Source organism: Marmota monax, unplaced genomic scaffold (assembly GCF_021218885.2).
Source record: "Marmota monax isolate L192 unplaced genomic scaffold, Marmota_monax_Labrador192_F-V1.1 WCK01_AAM20220418_F8-fsc00161, whole genome shotgun sequence".
In the NCBI taxonomy this organism is placed as follows: Eukaryota; Metazoa; Chordata; class Mammalia; order Rodentia; family Sciuridae; genus Marmota; species Marmota monax.
Window position 1 is genome coordinate 2,801,968 of NW_026693511.1, and position 22,783 is coordinate 2,824,750.

Consider the following 22,783-nt stretch of genomic DNA (forward strand, 5'->3'; position numbering starts at 1 on the left):
CGTTTATAAATATACATTTATCGGAAACAGAAAACAGGTTCATGTAAACAACTGCAGCAAGCATGACTATTCTATGGAATAAAGAAAAAAGACAATCTATGAGTTCTGAAACCGGCAGGATGGCCCATGCATATGATCCCAACTCTTCAGGAGGCTGAGGCAGGATTCCAGCCTGAGCAGCATAGGGAGACCCCCCCCCCCCACCAACCCTACCTCATCTCAAAAATTAAATAATAAAGTAAAATTGTTTATATGTAGGAAACTGTTTACGTATCAAACTTATAGAAGTAAAACCTCTCTGATCTCGTGAAACCAAACATACTTTACAAACTAGAACAAAACATTCCTTGACGTACACCTCATACCATTTTTTTAGGACGCTGTTGTGTCAGAAGCAATGACTTAATCATTTGTTTTACTCCTCTCTTCAAAATTAGCTTTATTTTGCAAAGTCTCCCCTTGTAAAATCGTTTATTCTTTGCCCTAAGTGACTGATATAGTAACTGCTAGAGTCAACTATTCCAGGATTAAGAATTGAGTTGGTTTTTATAATTCTTTTGAAAAATGCCCTGGGGATATTGATATATGCTTCTAGTGGATTGACTCTTTCATAATTAGGCAATATCTTTTTTTTTGGGGGGGGTCTCTTTTGGTAGTTTTTTTTTTTTTTTTTTTTTACTTAAAATCTATTTTTTCTGCTAATAGAATAGCTTCCCTTTTTCTCTTTTGGTTATCTTTTCATGAAATATCACTTTATGTCCATTCACTTTTATCCTGTATGTCCTTAGATTTCATGAGCATGTCTTATAAACAACATATCATTGGATCTTTTTTCAAAAATCCATTCAGGACTTAAGAACTCTGCAGAAATCTCACCCTGGGGAGTACATTGATCTTCTCTGTCCAGACAAAATTCCGATTAACAGTATTTTATATTCCTTCCTACAATATACTGGTGAGAAGGAAAACTGAACTATTTCAACCAACTTCAGCTCTAAGCCGTTCCAGCTGGCAGCTCAGTGAGCAACACAAAAAGAGTAAAGGTTTGAAACCTTCAGGTCATGCTCTCTCTAAGGGGTACTTTGAGAAAAAGAAAGTAAGCTGGTTTATCTTCAGAATATTGTATTTAACCTTAGAAATGTCTAACTGTATCCCTTCCCTTTGCCCTGATGGAGGAGCTCTGTGTAGCTGTCTATTCGATTGGCTAATTTTAAAATTGGGGCAGGCATACTGGGGAGTGCTGTGTTAGGGATAGAAGCAGGTGGACTACCCACCCAGGCACATCTTGCTAGCCAGGTTACGTAGCATGCCCTTCTGACAGAAGTAAGGTGTGCCTTGCCCACCCACTTCCAAGCACATGTTTCATTTCTTGCAACACCTCCCTATTTCCAACAGTACACAGCTCTAGAAGAAACAGAAGGGCATCTGGTATAGGCAATGGACATCCACCCTTGTTGACAGTTTCGACCACCTCAGCAGAGACAACACTTTAATTTTTCATTGAGAATTTTTTCTTTTTCTTTTTTCTTTTTTTGGTGGTGGTTTTGCTGTGCTGATCAGTTCATGAATATATAAACACACACTCATTTGGGGTTTTCCCCATTTTTAAAAAAATTTGTAACATTTAATTAGTTTTATTAGAGCTTTATAGTTGTACTTTGTAATTTGATTCATCCTAACAAATTCATATATGCATGGAATTTGACTTCAGTAAAATTCCTCCCTTCTTTTCTTTCCTGCTCTTTTCTCCTGTTCTCCCTCCACTCCCCCATTCTCCTTCCTGTATTACACTTCCTTTTGCTCATCTATTTGTATATATTTGATTGGTTCTAATATATGCACATACCATGACTTTTTAAAGAACACATTTTGCATTGCCTCCCCTTTCCCATCCCTCCACTCTGTCTCTCAATCTCCTTCTACATTACTGATCTTCTCTTTATCATATCCTATCCTTCCCTTCCCTTTTCCTTTATTTTACTATAGCTTCTGTATATGAGAGAAAACATTTGACCTTTGAGTTTCTGAGTTTGGCTTATTTCACATAGTATGATATTCTCCATTTGCATCCATTTATCAGCAAATGGCAATTTTTTTTTTCACAGCTGAGTAGAACTCCATTATGTGTGTGTACACGCACACATATATATCACAATTTCATAATCCATTTATCTAATCCATTTATCTGTACACACACATCACAATTTCTTAATCCATTTATCTACTGTTGAACACCCTGGTTGATTCTATAATTTAAGCTATTGTGAATTGTGCTGCTATAAACATTTATGTGTCACTGTAGTATGTTGATTTTACATTTTTTGAGAAAAGACCCAGGAATGGGAAAGCAAGGTCATATGGTGATTCCATTAGTTTTTTGAGGAATCTCCATACTGCTTTCAAGAATGGTTGTACTAGTCTGCTGTCGCACCAACAATGTATCAGTATTCCTTTCTCCCCAAAACCTCATGAGCATTTATTATTGTTTGTATTCTTGATTAATCTGACTGGAGTGAGATAAAATCTTACTGTAGGTTTGATTTGCATTTCCCTGATTGTTAGAGATGTTGAACATTTTTTTCATATCGTTTTTCATATATGTGTTGGTCTTTTGCAATTCTTCTTTTGAGAAGATTCTGTTTAGTTCTTTTATTTATTGATTTAGTTATATTTATTGATTGGGTTATTTGTGGTTTTGGAGTTAAGTTTTTTTGAGTTATTTGTATATTCTGGATATTAATCCTGTATTGGAGGAGTAGCTGGCCAAGATTTCCCCCCATTCTGTAGGCTCTTTCTTCATGCTCTTAATAATTTCCTTTGCTGTGGAGAAGCTTTTTAGTTTGATGGCATCCAACTTATTGATTCTTGGTTTTATTTCTTGTGTTTTGAGGGTTTTGTTAAGAAAGTCAGTACCAGCATCTATATGATAGAGTGTTGACTTATCCCCCATGTCCATTATGGGGGAGGGAATGATTTTCCATTTGGTGGAATGGTTTGCTGAGAAATAAAAGCTAAGAAAAGTAGTACGATGAAATAACCACAGAATACAGAAAGTAGTTTCAAAGATTGGGCAGAGATGGACCCTCAAAGCTTACCAAATGAGTCCAGCTTCTAACAAAGAAAGGAACCTGCATTTGCTTTATTTATATTGGAACACATCAAAGGCTTTCTACAGAAAGTTCTTCACCAAAACAGGATAGAGGTAGGGGCAAATAGGCTACTCTGTTTCTAAAGGGTCACGCCCATCTCTGTTTCTGCATGAGACCTCTTAGCAAAGCTGAGGGGAAGTTCACTTGCATTTGAGTGATCTATCCCCATAGGACTGCCATGGTCAGTAATTTACCAGTACCAAATCACTGGCTCCAATGCTGAAGAAGCTCCTCACACATTTCACGGATGGCTTCTCACATTGATCCTATGTTTTCTACTAGCTGTTTCAAGGTTTCTCTAATTATTAAGTCTTTGATCCATTTCTATTTGAATTTTGTTCAGGGTGAGAGATACGGGTCTAGTTTCATTTTTCTACCTATCATATTATTCAGTTTTCCCAGCACTGTTTGTTTAAAAAGCTGTCTTTTCTCCAAAATATATTTTTGGCAACTTTATCAACTATCAGATGACTATAGGTATGTGGATTTGTCTCTATGTCTTCTAGTAGATTCCATTTGTCTTCATGTCTATTTTGATGCCAATACCATACTCTTTTTTGTTCCTGTAGTATAATTTCAGATCAGGTATTGTGATGCCTCCTGCTTTCCTTTTCTTGATTAGTATTGCTTTGGCTATTCTGGGTCTCTTATTCTTACAAATGAATTAAAGGGTTGTTCTTTCTAATTCTGCCAAAAATGTCATTGGTATTTTGATGGGGATTGCACTGAATCTGTATATTGCCATGTTATATGGCTATTTTGACAATATTAATTTGTCTATCCAAGAACATGAGATGTCTATCCATCTTCTAAGTTCTTCAGTTTCTTTCTTCAGTGTTCTATAATTTTAATTGTACAACTCTTTTATCCTTGGCTAGATTAATTCTCAAGTATTTTTATGTTATTGTGAATGAGATGGTTTTTCTTATTTTAGTCATTTTTTTAAAAGTTTGGAGATTTCTTGGTTTTTATCTTTTGAGGGATAGGTTTCTGTTGAGAGCCACAGCCAAAGGGGCCCCAGCAAACTTCCAGCTGCCAGCAAACTTCCAGCTGCTGGCTGATGATTGGCTCACAGCGGCCCCAGCAACATCTAGCTGATTGGCTCCTCAGCCCCAGCAACATCTAGCTGATTGGCTCCTCTGCGGTGATGCTCATTGGGCTGTTTCCCTGCCCTTTCAGACCACGGAGCTGCTCATTGGGGGACTTTTTTGGCTCCGCCCACGTGACCCAGCCAATCGGCCTCAAGAGCAGGAGGATTGTGGGAGGTGGAGAAGCTTGTGTGGGAGAGAGAGGCTTGGGGAAAGCCGGTGGTGGCAGTTGAGGCTCTGAGGGTTTTTCCTGAGAGACTATTTTGTTTGTCGTGTGTGGTTCTAAAAATAAAGTTAGTTTCTTTTGACAAGTGGCTCCTGATTGTGCCCAGCCAGACTGCGCCACTTGGTGGCTCGCACGGGGAGCGACTGAGGGTAAGTGAACTGCTCGCCCCTGAGGGCAGGGCGAGAGGATGGGTAGCCATTTTAAGATTCTTCTTTTGTTATTTTGTTTCACTTTTGTTTTAAGTTGCCTGTCCCTGGAGATGTGTAAGATGGAAGAAAAACCGCTCACATCTGAGGAACAGATAGGGAGAAAGGACGGATGGACATTTCAGGAGGCTATTATAATGATTTTGTGTTGTTCCAATTTTGTTTCACTCAGTTTCAGTTTTGTTAGGCGTTATCTTGTTGGGTTGTATTATAGTAGAAATACGGGATCAGAAATTAGTAAAAAACAAACTGAAAGAGTGTTAAGTAAATTGTTAGAGGAAGGAGGCATCTCAGTAAAATCAAGAACAATCAGGGCATACGTTGATACAATACAAAAATGTAGCCCATGGCTTTTTAAGGAGGAGTTGTTAAATATATCACAATGGAACCATCATGGTGAAGATTTAAAAAGAATAGAAAAGAAAAGCCCAGGGACTCTGCCAGTTGGCACATTGCCATTGTGGACATTCGTATCTTGTTTGCTTAGTCCAAAGCCTTCAGTTCAGACAATGGTAGAGGAAGGAGAAGACATAATGATTCAAGTAAAAGAGAAGGTCTCTCAAGTTAGTCAGACAGAGGAAAAGATTCAAGTAAAAGAGAAGGCCTCTCAAGCTAGTCAGACAGAGAAAGAAAGTGTAAAACAGAAAAAGCCATCAGGGGGAAAGTTACAACAGGAGACTGCTACTAACACCTTTCTATCACCAGAGGGTGTAAGTGTCCAACCAACAGCACCACCTCTACAGGAGACTGCTACTAACACCTTTCTATCACCAGAGGGCATAAGTGTCCAACTAACAGCGCCACCTCCATATGCTGGGAGGCCCCCAACCCCCGCAGTTGATAGTTGGGATCCTGAGACAAGGTCTCAAATATTAACATGCCCTGTATTTGAGGCAGGAGGGCAGCGATTTTACCAAGTTTTAAATTTCAAAACAGTGAAGCAGCTAAAAGAGGCTGTAACAACCTATGGTCCTCAAGCACCCTTCACTGTAAGCTTGGTCGAATCCATTAACAACTTGAACATGACGCCAGCAGATTGGGCTAATATGTGTAAAGCTGTGCTAAATGGAGGACAATACCTGTTATGGAAGGTTGCCAATGAGGAATTTTGCAAGGAGACGGCTAGGCGAAATGCAGCAGCTGGTTATCCTCAGAGAAATCTAGATATGTTGTTAGGAAAGGGACCTTATGAGGATCAGCAGCAACAAATTGCATATGATCCTGGCGTATACGCACAAATTGCTGCAGATGCAATTAAGGCATGGAAGACTTTACAAGGACATGGAGGTTTACAAGGTCAATTATCTAAGGTAATACAAGGAGCTAATGAACCTTATGCTGAATTTGTAGATAGGCTTATTCAAACAGCTACCAGAGTTTTTGGGAATACAGAACAAGCAATGCCATTACTAAAACACCTGGCTTATGAGCAAGCGAATCGTTGGTGCAGAGATATCATTAGACCATGGAAACATGAAGATTTAAACACATATATTAAATTATGTAGAGACATTAATGAACAAGAGCAAGTCGTGGCAGCTGCAGTAAAACAGGCTTTAGATGCCAGAGACATTAATGAACAAGGGCAAATTGTGGCAGCTGCAGTAAAACAGGCTTTAGATGCCAGGCCAAGAACATGCTACAATTGTGAACAAACAGGACATTTTAAAAGGAATTGCCCCATTGGAGGAGGGTTTAACAAAACTAGGTATCAAAGGAGTAGAATACCAGGTATTTGCCCACGATGCCGTAGAGGGAGACATTGGGCTAATGAATGCCGTTCTCAAACCACCATAGAGGGTACTCCATTATCAAAAAACGAACAAGGACCAGGTGTTTATCCACAATATCGTGGAGAAAGGCATCGGGCTCCATTGCCAAAAAACGGACAGGGGGGCCCAATGCTCCGGGGCCCAAAACCACAAATATACGGAGCACTGGAGGAACCCAGCAACCCCATCAGGGTAGTGCCCAGGACACATTGTCCATCAGATCCCTCATCAGACAAACCAGAGGGAGCGCAGGGTTGGACATCTGCGCCTCCGCCAGAGCAGTACTAACTCCAGAGATGGGAGTTCAAATCATTCCCACAGGGGTGAAAGGACCTCTTCCCAAAGGAACAGTAGGCTTATTATTGGGACGCAGCTCTTCTACTCTAAAAGGACTTATGATAAGTCCTGGGGTAATTGATCCCGATTATGAAGGTGAAATAAAAATTATAGCCAGTTCTCCAAAGGGTATATCAGTAATTTCACCAGGAGATAGAATAGCACAGTTACTAATAATACCCAGCCTACATGAGAAATTTTCCAGTCGTACTGTAGAAAGAGGTTCCAAGGGATTAGGCTCCACAGGTGTAGATTGGGCTATGCTTTCTTTAAATTTAGATTCTCGCCCCATGCTAAAACTAAATATTCAAGGACATGAATTTAATGGGCTACTGGATACAGGTGCAGACCTTAGCATCATCTCTCGTCAAGAATGGCCAAAACATTGGCCATTACAACAAGCCACTCAAACGCTTCGAGGCCTAGGAGTGGCGACTAATCCCCATAGAAGTGCAATGGTATTAGATTGGAAGGATCCTGAAGGATGTGAAGGAACTATACAGCCATATGTATTGGATCATCTTCCCGTAAATTTATGGGGACGAGATGTCCTAGATCAATTAGGTTTGACATTAACAAATAACATCAACCAAAATGCACCCACTATTATGACTAGACAAGGTTTTAGGAAAGGAAAAAGATTAGAAAAACAAGAACAAGGTATAGCAGCACCAATACAAATAGATCAAGGAACAGACAGACATGGGTTGGATTTTCAGAAAGGGCCACTGAGACAATAAAAATTACTTGGAAATCAGAAAGACCAGTATGGGTTCCTCAGTGGCCCCTGACTAAAGAAAAGATACAAGCAGCCCATGACCTGGTCAAACAACAATTAGCAGAAGGACATATACAACCTTCTGTATCTCCCCATAATACTCCCATTTTTGTCATCAAAAAGAAATCTGGTAAATGGAGATTATTGCAAGATTTAAGAGCCATTAATAATGAGATGGTTATTATGGGACCTGCTCAATCAGGGATTCCTCAGTTGTCTGCTTTGCCAAAAACCTGGTATGTTTTAGTTATAGATATTAAAGATTGTTTTTTTTCAATTCCAATTCATCCTGAGGATAGTCCACGTTTTGCATTTACTATCCCTGCACTGAATCATGAAGGTCCTGAACAGAGATATGAATGGAAAGTACTCCCTCAAGGGATGGCTAACAGCCCAACTATGTGTCAAATTTATGTTAACAAAGTAATCCAGCCACTTAGAAATCAAAATCCTGAACTACAAATATTTCACTATATGGATGATGTATTATTAGCACACAAAGATAAAAACACATTGCTAGAATGTTATGCCACACTTACAAACTTATTAAAAAATTATAATCTAGAGATAGCAATAGATAAAGTACAATTAAATTTTCCAATTAATTATTTAGGAGTTCTATTATCCTCAACCATGGTCCGTCCACCAAAAATTCAAATACGAGTAGATCAACTCAAATCACTTAATGACTTTCAAAAGTTATTAGGAGACATAAATTGGATAAGGCCTTATTTAGGTATACCAACAGGAGAGTTGGGACCTTTATTTGATATCCTACAAGGTCCATCAGATCCAAATTCACCCCGAATGTTAACGCCTGAAGCAAGAAAGGCATTAAAAATCATTGAAACATATATGGAAAATATGCATTTGGATAGAATTGATATAAGTTTGCCTTTATTATTTATTGTACTACCAACAAAAAATATTCCTACAGGAGTATTTTGGCAAGAAGGTCCATTATTATGGATACATTTATCTTATTCTCCTAACACTATTCTTACTAGGTATCCTGAGGCTGTAGGACAATTAATACTCAAAGGAATAAAAGCAGCAAAGGGAGTGTTTGGAATTTCTCCCAATAAAATTATTACTCCATATACTATGAATCAAATTGATGAGTTAGCTAATGAGTTAAATACTTGGGCAATAATCATGTGTAAATCTAATGTTTCATTTGATAACCACTTACCATCTAATCCTTTATTGTCTTTTTGGTCATTGCATCCTGTAATTTTTCCAAAAATGACAAGAAAAACACCTATCATGAATGCTCCAAATATATTCACTGATGGGTCAAATAATGGTACAGCAGCAGTCGTTACCCCTGATCAAACTTTTACATTTTTAGTACCCAAACAATCAGCTCAAAAGGTAGAGCTTAATGCAGTTTTACAAGATTTTGTGATGTTTAAAGATTCTGTATTTAATTTATTTTCTGATAGTCAGTATGTAGTTAATGCTATAGTATCTCTTGAAGATGCTGGTAGGATTTCCCCCTCTCTGTTTATAAATGTGCCCAGCCAGACTGCGCCAGGTTTCTTATTTTTGCTTTTGTTTCTCTTTGTCTCTTCTTTGTTTCTCTTTTCTCTCTTTCCCTCTAATAGCAAATTTCTCATTCTCTCTTTCCCTATTAAATTATTTTGTTCCCTTTATTTATTTTTCTTCTTATTTATAGCCATAATTTTACATCTCTTATGTTCATGTTTTGAACATCCTAAACTTTCTTTTACCTTCTTATCACAATTTGTTTTCTCTTAATGAACTGTATTTTACCTTCTTTTAGAACTATTTGGTTTGTACATTTCCTGCTCCAACCATTAGTATTGTGTTTATTAGTGCCGTGGATGACATAATTAACACCTACTATTTACTTTAATGCCAGATCTAATTCACAGCTATTTATTGTTATTACCACTGACAATTGCTGATCCTGCCATTCCAGTTTTTGTGTTATAGTGTTGTAGATGTCATAGTAGGAACTGAGCATTTATTTCAATGCTGTTTATTGTTCACTGCCATTGTTTGTTTCCCCTTTTCTGTGAGGTGCTAGGAATCTACTGGAAGTAGTAGTAGTGAGTTCACAGGGTAGAGACTCCTCTACTTAGCTATATCCAAAAACCCAGCCAAGAGACAGCACACCTTGCTCAAACTAACCACATTCAAACTTCAGTAATATTTTAATATATGGAGTAAGAAAGACAAAAACCCATAACCAATAATCAGGGTTCAAGTAGAAATAGCTGTGGGCACCCACCCTATCCCACACATGAACATCCATTCCTATGGCAAAAACAAGAGAATTAGCAGATAGACATGAACACCATGTACATGAAGGGTCTCAATCTAGATTGATCCCATGCCCTCTTATAATACATAGAGTTGTTAAGTGAAGAAGATCAATCACTGAGAATGTACTGCATGACCTGCTATATAGAACACAACTGCAAGAGCTACATGAAGAACCCTACTCTGTGAGGCTTACAGGGAAAGTGGAATCCTCTAGCTCTGACATAATACAAACTGTATCAAAGCACATTAATTTTCACTAAAGAAATAGCAGGGAAACCATACTACAAAACTCACTTGGAAATACATTGAAAAATTCACAACAATCTGATATTCCAGAATTCTTTGCTAACAGAAGGCTATACCCTGAAAAAGTCCACATAAAAGTGGAAGCGAAATCCATCCCAACAGGTTCACAAAACCCAACAGAAGAATATAAGAAATATAAAAAACTAAGGCAACAAGACACCTGCTAAGGTTCAGAATTCACCAAAAACTGACTTTAAAGATACTGAATTAGATGAAATACCAGATAAAGAATTATTTAAAATGATCATTAATTTAAAAAGAACATAGAAAAACAGGACATGAGTGAAAAATTCAATAAGGAGATAAAGATGGTGAAAAAGAACCAAACAATAATCTTATAAATGAAAAGTATAATAAATCAAATGTTTAGTGGAATGTCTCTCTTATAGAGGAAAACAGAATGTCAGAGCTGGAAGACAAAGCCACTGGCCTTGAACATTAAGACAGTATTAAAGAAAACCAAATAAATAACCATGAGAATATGAAAAATCTCTGGGACAACATGAAGAATTCAAATTTAACAATCATTGGAATTGGAGAGGGCTATGAGATGAATATGAATGGCATGGATAACTTCTTCATAATAATTTTTTTTTCATAACTTGGGAATGAGATGGATATCTATATATAGGAGGAATTCAAACCCCCAATAAGGCAAGATTAAAAAAAAAGAACCTCTCCATGACACATTATAATTAAAATACCTAGCATAAAGAACAAGAATAGCATTTTAAAAATCTCAAGATAAATATTAGTTTACTAATTAGAGGCTAACCAATCAGAATTACTTTTGATTTCTCAGCACAAACACTAAAATCTAAAGGTCTTGTAATGATGTTTTATAAACACTGAGTGAGAATAACTATTTACCCAGATTGCTGTATCCAGCAAAACTATCCTATAGATTTTAAGAAGAAATTTAGAAAACCTTTTAAGATAAGCAGAAACTAAAAAGAGCCATAAACTGGCATTACAGAAAATACTTTAAAAATACTCCAAAAAGCAAAGAAAAATACTGAAATAAAACAAACTCCAGAACTGAAAAATAGACAAATCTCATTTGAAGAGTGGCTAAACAATGAGAACCATAACCAAATTAAACATCAGAAATCAATCAAAATGGTAGGAATTTATAAATCTCTCTATCATAACACTGAATGTAAGTGGTCCCCACTCCCCAATTAAAAGACATAGGCTGATAGAATCAATTAAAAAAACCAAGACTCAAATATGTTGATAAGAGACTCACCTTATAGGCAAAGATATCAAAATATGGCACAAGGTGATGAAAATTAAAGGATAAAAATAATATTTCATACAAGTGGACCCTGAAAACAATCAGGAATAGCTACTCTCATATCCAACAAAGCAGACATAAAGACAAAATCAATCAGAAGAAATGAAGAAAGTAACTTTGAACTGGTTAGAGAAACAATCCAACAAAAAGATATAACGATACAAGATATTTATGCCCCAAATATCAGTGTATATAATTACATAAAACAGGTACTACTCAACAGAAAGCTTCAGATAAACCTTAGTACAATAATACTGCGTTATTTCAACACACTTCTTTCACCAACAGATATATTGCCCAGACTTAGTTAAACTGAGTCAAGACTCTTTAGACCTAAAAAATATCACAAATCAAATAGACATAAGAGATATGTATAGAATATCTCATGAGCTGATTCACTTTTTTCTCAGATGCTACTGGAACCTGGCCACAAACAATTCTTCTTTTTTTTTTAAAGAGAGAGAGAGAGAGAGAGAATTTCAATATTTATTTTTTAGTTTTCGGCAGACACAACATCTTTGTTTGTACGTGGTGCTGAGGATCGAACCCAGGCCGTATGCATGCCAGGTGAACGCGCTACCGCTTGAGCCACAACCCCAGCCCAGCAATTCTTAATAATCACAAAAATTTATATTATTCTTTGCATTTTATCTGTTCATAATGGAATGGCACTGGAAATCAACACACACACACACACACACACACACACACACCAAATACAGAAACTCTATAAACACATGGAGATTGAGCAATGCATTTTTAAATTATTAATGTGTGATAGAAGAAATCAGGGTAGAAATTTAAAAACTCTTAAAATCAAATGAGTATAGTGACAGAACATACCACTACCTCTAAGACACTCTGAAAGTTGTTCTGAGAGAAAAGTTTATAGCTATGAATGCCTATATAGGAAAATTAGAACATTTCAAACAACCTAATGGTTCTTCTCAAAGTCCTTTAATAAAGAAAAACAAACCAATTACAAAACAAGTAGAAGGAAATAATTAAGATCGTGACCTGAATCAATGAAATAGATAATTTAAAAACAATACAAAGATTCAATGAAATGAATAGTTGATTAAACAAAATTGACACACTCTTCACCCAAATAACCAAATTATTAAAATTAGAAATAAAAAGAGAAATTACCAGAGACATCACAGAAATCCAGAGGATCATTTGGGATTATTTTGAAAATGTATCTTCCAATAAATTGGAAAACCTAGAAGAAATGAATAGATTTCTAACAGAGATGACCTGCCAAAATTGAATCAAGAGGTCATAGAAAACCTCAACCATTAAATAACAAGAAATGAGATAGAGAATTAATGAAAATCCTTCCAACAAAGAAAGGCCCAAGACCAGATAGATTCTCAGCTGAATTCTAACAGACATTTAAAGAAAAACAAGTGGCATTGCTCCTCAAAGTATTTCAAAAAAGAGAAAAAGGTGGAACACTTCCAAGTTCATTCTATAAAGCCATTGTCACCCTGATGCCAAAACTAGATAAGGACATTCCAAGGGGCAGGGGACTACAGATCAATATTCTTAATGAACTTAGATGCAAAATATTCTTAATAAAATATTAACAAATCATATTCAACACCATACTAAAATGTTGGTGCATCATGATCAAGTTGGTTCCATTCGAGTTTTGCCTAAGATAGACAAATCAATAAATGTAATTTACCACATAAATGGAATTAAAGGCAAAAATCACATAGACATCTCAATACATGTTTAGAAAATCTTCAACAAAATCCATCACCCACTCATGATAAAAACATGGAAGAAACTAGGGATATAAGAAACTTACTCCAACTTCATACAGGCTACATATGACAAACTCAAAGCTAATATCATAATGAATGGGGAAAAACTTAAAGCATTTCATTTAAAATCCAGAACAAGAGAAGAATGCCCATTCTTACCATTTCTATTTAGTATGTGACTAGAAATTCTAGCTAGAGCAATTAAGCAAGAGAATGAAATAAAAAAGGGTAAAAATAGAAAAGCAAGAAGTCAAATTATTGCTATTTGTAGATTACACAATCCTAAAAGGCTCCCAAAAAATCCACCAGAAGACTGATAGAACTAATAAACAGACTCAGCACAAGAGCAATTTACAAAATCAACATAAAAAATCAATAGTTTTCCTATACACCAATAATGAATCTGGTGAGAAAAAAAAAAAACAAGAAAACTATCCCATTCACAATAGCCTAAAAAATAAATAAAATACCTAGGAATAAATCTAACCAAGGATATGAAAGAACTCTACAATGAAAATGATAGAACACTGGAGAAAGAAATTAAAGAAGACACTAAAAGATGGAAAGACTTCTCATGTTCATGGAGAGTCAGAATTAATATTGCCATATTACCAAAAACAATATACATACTCAATACAATTTTCATCAAAACATCCATTACATTCTTCATAGAACTAGAAAAAACATATATAAAATTCCTTTGGAAGAATAAAAGATGCACTCTTGCGTGGTGACAGATGCGTATAAGTCCAGCACTTCAGGAGGCTGAGGTAGGAGAATCACAAATTCAGGGCCAGCCTCAGTAACTTAGCAAGAATGTTAGCAACTTAGCAAGATCCCATCTCAAAATAAAAAATAAGAAGGATTGGTGATGTATCTCAATGGTAAAGCTCCTTTGATTTCAATCCCCAAAGGGGTGGGGAAGAACAATGAAAGAAAATAATAAAACACCCTGAATAGACAAATTCTAAACCAAAAAAAGCAATGTTGGAGACATCATGATATCCAACTTAAAATTATAATACAAATTTATGTGGTACTGGCTTAAAAACAGACATATAGAATATGAAATAGAATAGAGGACACAGAGACAAATCCACACAGATACAGTCATCTGATCTTTGACACAGGACCCAAAAACATACATTGGAGAAAAAACAGCTTTTTAAACAAATGATGTCAGAATTGTGGTTGTTCTGGTCACTGGTGTGGTTAAATGTAGTTAATATCTATAAGCCAATCATTTTATACCTAATGTAACCACACTATAAGGAAGCTCTAAATATTGCTGTCATGGTGGAAAGCAATCTAGAAGGGTCTTTGTCCCTAGGGAAGGGGGCCTTCTGAGTCAGGGGTTTGATGCCGAAGCTTCTGACTCTCAGTTTCCTGGCCTGGTAGTTTGGCAACGCTAACCACAAGTTCTGAGGATGTGGTTTCACTAATGGCTTGCTAGAGCAGAGCACCCAATCCTGCAGGTGTTCTTGTCAGGCCTGAACGAGAGTAGATTTTTCAAGCACTCCAAGTTCCTCTCAAGCACTCCAAGTTCCTCGTAGCTGCTAGCTGTAAACCAAAAGTTATTCCAATAATCCATACGTAGAAGAATGAAACTGAAAGGTTAAAGAAATTGAAAGATAAAAGATAAGATTTGTTTCAAGTTCTGTAAAGTTTTTAAGTTCTGTTAAGTTGCATTTGGAACCTGAAATTCACGTGGAAGTTAAAAACAACTCCCGGAAAAGCCACTGAAATGTATGTTGAAATCTCCCCTGACCATCTGGTTGCTCTGTAAAAACAACCCCCCCACACACCCAGAAACCATGCAGTCCGGCACGTGCACACCTCAGGACTTAAGCCAATCAGTTCGAATGTATACCCTTCTTTGTGCTGACCAATCACCCCTACCCGACTTGTTCCCACCAGTGAATGTACTAATCATGGTTAAGAGTTGTTGTTTGATTTTCCCGCGGCATGTGATGATTTGCTATGCTGTATGTGAAGTCCCTGCCCTTTCCAAAGAATGTATATAAGCTCTGCTCAAGCTGTTCTTGGGGCTCTTTGCTCTTTACCTCTTCGAGGTGAGCTTGGAGCCCCAGCATGCTGGACCCCCAATAAACCCTTTGCTGTTGCATGAGACAGTCTCTTGGTGGTCTTTTCCTCTGACTTTCGCCCGACCATTACAAAACTAGATCCCTATCTCTCACCCTGTACTAAAGTCAACTCAAACTGGATCAAAGACTTAGGAATTGTCCTAGACTTGACAACTTCCAGAAGAAAATGCAGGGTTAACACTCCAACATATAGATGCAGGCAAAGACTTCCTCAATAGAGGAACTTCCTCAATAGCTCAGGTAATTATATAAACAATTAATAAATAGGATGCCATCAAATTAAAAAAACTATGCACAACAAAGAAAACAATTAAGAAGATGAAGTGAGAACTTACAGAATGGGAGAAAATCTTTGCTAGGTACTCTTGAAAGGTTAAGAATGTAAAAGTTAAGTTTTGTTTTCTTGGTTGAGTCTAAGTTCTGTTTTCCTGAAACCTGTTTTCCTGAAACCCGAAATTTATGTAGATGTCAAAACAACTCCTGGAAAAACTACTAAATGTGTGTTGAGAAATCTCTCCTGACCATCTGGTTGCTCTGTAAAAACAACCCCTCCCAGAAACCATGCAGCTCAGCAAGTACACCCCTCAGGACTTAAACCAATCAGTTCAAATGTATACCCTTTTCTTGTACTGACCAATCCCCCTTACCCAACTTGTTCCCGCCAGTGAATGTGCTAATCATGATTTAGAGTTGTTATTTGATTTTCCCGTGGCGTGTGATGATTTGCTAAGGGATGCTATGATGTATGTGAAGTCCCTGCCCTCCTCTAAAGAATGTATATAAGCTCTGCTTAAGCTGTTCTCAGGGCTCTTTGCTCCTCTCAAGTGAGCTCTGAGCCCCAGCATGCTGGACCCCCAATAAACCCTCTGCTGTTGCAGAGGTGGTCTCTTCCTCCAACACTCGCTCGACCTTAACACTCTTTAGACATAAAATTAACATTCAGAATATATAAAGAATTCAGAACAAACCACTTAACATCACAAGAAAGCAAACAAATCAAATTAATAAATGGGAAAATTAACTAAACAGACACTTTTCAAGAGAAGAAATACAAATGGTCAACTAACATGAAGAAACGTTCAACATCTTTAGCAATTAGGGAAATGCAAATCAAAACTACAGTGTGATGGGGCTGGAGATGTGGCTCAAGCGGTAGCGCGCTCGCCTGGCATGCGTGCGGCCCGGGTTCGATCCTCAGCACCACATACAAACAAAGATGTTGTGTCTGCCAAATACTAAAAAATAAATATTAAAAAAAAACTACAATGTGATTATATCTCACTCTGATTAGAATGGCAGCCATCAAGAATACAAATAATAATAAATGCTGGAGAGGAAGTGGGGATAAAGGAAGTCTTCTACATTGTTGGTGCGATTGTAAATTATATGGAAATCAGTATGGAGTCTTCTCAGAAGAGTAGGCATGGAAGCACTATATGACCCAGCTATACCACTCCTTGCTGTTTATCTTAAAGAATTAAAGTCAGCATACTATAGCAATACATGCATACCTATGTTTTTAGCAGCAAAGTCACAAATTATGAAACCCACCCAAGTATCTCTCAATGGATGAATGGATAAAGAAAATATGGCATACATACACAATGGAAATTTATTCAGTGTTAAAGAAAAATGAAATTATGTAATTTGCAGAATAATTATGTTAAGTGTTAAATGAAATAAGCCAAATTCAGAAAGTCAAGAGTTGTATATTTTCTCTCATATGTGGAAACTAGAGAGGAAAAAATTCAAAAAAGGTGGAGGGATATCAAGAAAATTGAAAGGAGACCAATATAGCAGATGAAAGGGACCAGGGGTGAAGAGGAGAGGGAAAGCTCAAATACTAGGGAATAATACTGACCAAATTATATTATTATATCATGTGCATGTATCCATATGCAAAACGAATTCCATCATTATGTACAATTATAGTGTATCAATAAAAACATGGAAAAAATCCACTCAACCAACCTATACTTTTGATTAGGAACTTTAATTCATTTACATTTAATGTAATTACAGATAGGAAAAGTCTTATCACTGGCATTTCATTAATTTGTTTCTGTACATCTGTAGGTTTTTTGTCCATCATTTCCTCCTTGCTGCTCTAATGAACTTGCCTGTGTTTTTAGAAAACTCCAATTTGGTATACAAACTATGTTACCATTCCATCAATACCTTGGAACACGTGAGATGGAGATCAGTTTCTTGGGCTTGGGCAGTCCTCAGACAGTATAGAGCGGTGAATAGAAGTTTCATGTTTTTTTTTTTTTTTTTCATTCTGAGAGACAATCCAGGAATTGGGAAAAAAAGAAATTCCCTAATTGTACTATACTACACTGTTAGGGGTCCAGTGTGACTAAGCAAAATATGGCACGCTCCCCTACCATTTTTGATGCAGTCCCTTTTCTTGTTTGTGTGCTTACTTGGGTGATGCAATATCTAGAGATCTCACACATGTAGTTTCTTCTTCTTTTTTTTTTTTTTAAGAGAGAGTGAGAGAGAGGTAGAGAGAGAGAGAATTTCAACATTTTATTTTTTAGTATTTGGCGGACACAACATCTTTGTTTGTATGTGGTGCTGAGAATCGAACCCGGGCCGCACGCATGCCAGGCGAGCGCGCTACCGCTTGAGCCACATCCCCAGCCCATGTAGTTTCTTCTTGAGGGAATAAGGGTCTGGAGCTTCTTATTCTACCACCTTGTTGACATCAATTCCCACAATCACTACTGTTTTTGAGAGTGCTTAAGCATGAATTTTCCCATACTCTATTGTAAATCAGTTTATTTGAGGAGAGACTTGGAGTTCTCTGTTCTATAACATGCTTATTCCCATGACAAATCTCTGAGCCATGACTTTGGAGCCATGACCACAGTCCCCTTCTCCCTGAATGGCAGCCCTGATTAGTTAGATGAATATTTGCTTTCTTAGCCTTCTTCAGCTTTCTTCTCTATACATGAATCCTTCCTCAGAGATTGGGGCCAAAGTATTTTCAAAGTCACCATGCCAATATAGAGGCTCTCACCCATTAGTGGTGGCTGAAAAGAAATAATTAGCTCCCTCTTAGCTGTACTCACCAAGAACTTAGACTTGGCAGAAGGTAATTTGGAGCAAGATAGAAACTCCACCTATTGCCATTTCTGGGAAGATAGACTTATAAGTGAAAATAGAGAAAGTTACATATTCTTGGCTGTAACTGTTCAGATGGGAATGAAGGTGAGGATCTTTGTTTAGGTATCACAGACTCTTACTGTTCTTACTGAATTTTAGTAGATTTTCTTGAATAAGTGTTTCATTTGCTGCATGCACCTAGGATGATTTTTATAGACTTTCAGCATTTGCTTTTGGAGTTTCATTGCTTTCCCTGGGGAGCAGGTCCTCAGAGTTCCTCACACTCTCAAGTCTGAAGTGGAATGCAAAAGCCTCTTTTAGAAGTATTCTGTTTGAATACTTCCTTGCTTTCTGGCACTTTAAGATGCTTCATACTCTTCTTGTATATTTCCTGCCCCAGTCCTGGAGTCAGCCAATTATTCAAGGAGCTCTGGTTTCCTTTATTAGATAATGGTATAGAAAGTAAGAATGGAGTGCTAGCTGTGCTTGTTGCTTCTTATATGTTATTTCTTCAAGACCCTCTCAGTTGACAAGAAAAAAAAAATATATATATAATTACACACACTAACCCTTGTGTATAAACATATCTATAAATATTTCTATATATAACACTCTGCAGTAACTTTATATGAAGCTAAGCATGAGTTAATAATGATTCCTTCTGCTATAATCAGTTATGCCATTGCTCATTTTAATCACTTTCCCTTGCATGTGTGTAAACTCTCACCCAAACAGTGAGAAATCTGGTTCTCCTATCCACTATCCTTTTAGTTGTTCAGTTCCAGTATGCATGTATAGTGGTTTCAGAACTGTTAACTAGCACTCCCTTGGTAAACCACTTTGTCAACTAGAGTACAGGGGAATGTAGGTCAGTGATAGAGCACTGGCCTAGCAAGTGTGAGATCCTGGATTCAATCACAATATCACCAAAAAAAAAAAAAAAATTCATCATCTCTGTGATGACTAAAGTCAGCACTTCTACTTCATTTTAGTTATGTTGTTTCGTATATTTACAATGCACTAAGATTATTTTAGTCCCGATTTCTATTCTAAGGTCTCTGACTAACCAAATGATTTTTTAAAATGCTTACGTTAAAGTTTACTTTGTGCTATAAAGTTATATGTCTTTTGACAAATGCATCGTGTCCTAAATTTACCATTACATGTCATAAAGAATAGCTGTGCTGCCCTAAAAATTATCCTGCTAATATGCTTACTGTGGGAGGCCATCCTCGCATGTGATTTGAGTTACCTCCCTGGCTGGGAGAGATGTGCTTAGGCATAGCTGTATCAGAGCTTTCCCCACCCTTCTCCAGGTCTGAGGGCTTGGCAGTGTAGAGGCATGTCTGACCACTACCCCATCGCCCCTGACCTTGGGATGCTGCCCCCCTTAATCTTCACTGGATGGGATTTTCCCCAGAATTTTTTGTTCTCCAATAAAAGTCCACTCCCTGGCGTGTTCTCTCTCTCTCTCTCTCTCTCTCTCTCTCTCTCTCTCTCTCTCTCTCTCTCTCTCTCTCTCTCGCCTCTTCAGTAAACCTCGCTACACAATACGTGGCTAGAGGCTGGAGCTAAGAGGAGCCGTCCTGGAGCTGGTTTCAATGTAATTAGAGTCTTGTCTCTTTAATTCAAAACTCCCTAGTGGTTTCTCTTGTCTTGAACCTTCATTCATGAAGCCGGTGCAGGTTGTGGGCTTCAAGCGGTGCCCTGAAGTGAGGCACATAAGTCCAATCGTTTAGGTTGAGTTAGAAAGTGTGCTATAGAAATGCAGAATTTGTGACAATTTTTAGGGTCACGAAGGTACCAGGCAGTTTTTGGAGCTAAGGGACGTTAAAAGAATTAATAATGGGAAATTCAACTTCTACGCATAAGGACATGTATTTGACCATTTTAGAGACAATAATTAATCAGAAGGGAAAGCAGGTCAAGAGGACCCAGCTGCTACAATTTTTAAAAATTGTCGGTGAATTTTGTCCTTTGTTTTGTGACCAAGATTCACCAAATTTACATACATGGGAAAAATTAGGAAGAAAATTACATAAAGTTTGCCTTTCTAATGAATTACCTGGAAATATTGACAATATTCAAAAGGTTTGGACTGCTTTAGAGATCTGTCTTTCTGATTACGTGGGCCAAAGTCCTTGGCACCCTGAAGATCTATTGAAAGATATTCAGAGAGCCATTAAGTCTATTCAAATGGAAAAATTGCCTGATGCTAAGGAAAACTTTTTTCCTTTAAGCAGACTAAAAACAACAGAAAAATCTTTTCAAGCAAAAAACCTCAGGGCAAGACCTAAAGTAAAAAACTTAGCTTTGCCTGAACCAGATCGGAGTAATCCAGAGGAGAACCATAGATAGGAGGCCTGGGGGTGGGGGTGGGGGGGTGGCAGGTAGAAGATTTCTCTCCAGGAGAGGAAAATCCAGAGGAAATTCATAGAGAGACAGAAAGTCCTCCTCCTCCTCCTCCATGAGGCTTTGAAGGTCAGAGTCAAGATGGCAACAGGGAAAGTCCCATGGAAGGGTCCAGTCTGAGAGAGAGGAGTCAGACAATGAAGTCAGGAATTACCAGGGAATTTTTTTTAATATTTATTTTTTAGTTGTAGTTGGACACAAAACCTTTATTTCACTTGTTTATTTTTGTATGTGGTGCTGAGGATTGAACCCAAGGTCTTGCACATGCGAGGCGAGCCCTCTACCGCTGAGCCACAACCCCAGCCCTTACCAGGAATTTTAACAAATTATGCTTAATGGGGCCTGCTCCAGCCATTCAAATTCAGCCGCTCCCTGTTAGAAGGACAAATTTTAACAGGTATTCTGAACTGGTGATGACCTTCCTTACTCCATTCCAGCAGGAAGTTAGAAAGGCACCAGAAACTGGGAAGATATTAGTGACTTTCAACTTTCTCCAGTTTTTGAGCAGGTTAATGATCAAGACCAGCGTGTTTGCATCCATGTGGTAATTTCATTTAAAACTATTAAAAAATTAAAAAATGCTTATGATGTTTACGGTCCTAATCTGCCATTTATACAGAGATTGCTTAAGACAATTTGCTGCCAGCCACTCCCTCTGGGTGACTGGGGTGCCAATGAACTCTATTCTGATTTTGTTGCCCGGCTCAATCAGACCGCAAACCCATCTGTTGGAGACCCAGGTACATGTGAATTTATTGTTAAACAGCTAGCATTTGAAAATGCAAACAAATATTGTCAAGATGTTCTCAGACCCCATAGAAAGAAGGGAATGGTTTCAGAGTTTATTCGTTTGTGTTCTGATATCGACCCAGCTCATTTATAAACTTTTACTCTCGCAGCGGCTTTAAAACAAGCTCTCCTCCTAGCTCCAGCCTCCAGCCACCTATTGTGATAGTGAGGTTTACTGAAGAGGCTAGCAAGAGAGAGAGAACATGCCAGGGAGTGGACTTTAATTGGGGAACAAAAAATTCTGGGAAAAAATCCTATCCAATGAAGATTAAGGGGGGCAGCATCCCAAGGTCAGGGGCGATGATTGGGTCTTCAGGGTAGTGGTCAGACATGCCTCTTTATGGACAAGCCCTTGGACCTGAGAAGGGTGGGGAAAGCTCTGACACAGCTGTGCCTAAGCTCCTCTCGCCCAGTCAGGGAGGTAACTCAAATCACATGCGAGGATGGTCCCACTAGGAGCCGTCCTGGAGCTTGGTTTAAAGGTAATTAGAGTCTTGTCTCTTTAATTCAAAACTCCCTAGTGGTTTCTCACATCTCAAACCTTCATTCATGAAGTCGGCGGGGGTCAAGGGCTAAAGCTTACTGTTTCTGAAAACAAGCATTGAGACCAATTCTTGTGCCCAACAACCTACTTAACCTCACCTGACCCCTATCTTCCACAACAATAAGGTGAAGTATGTTTTCTTTCACTGTCATGAGTTTAGTGATTAGCGAGAAGGTCTCAGGACAGCTACCCTCTCTAACCTATCCATTGTGTAATATGTCAGAATCTGTATGTGGGAAAACTAACAAGAATAGCCTGAGAAAATATGATCTTTGTTTTTGATATTTGCAAAACTGACAAGAATCTTATAAATAAGTGTTAGAGTCTGTAAACAAGTCAAAATGGCGCCTGCCATTTTGCAGAGGGAGTGGTTTGTGAAGTAACGCCAGCGAGCCATTAAGTGTGGAGATTCCTTATTGGTTGACTGCTGTATCTAGTTTATGTTAATTAAGATAATCTGTGTGTAATATATATACCCCTCCTGTCCTACAATAAACGGCTCCCACTCCTGCTGTATCAATGTACACAAGTTGCTCGTCACCCCCCCCCCCCCCCCCCCCCCCGTTATTTTGCTGCAGCCGGACTGCGGCAATTAAGCAA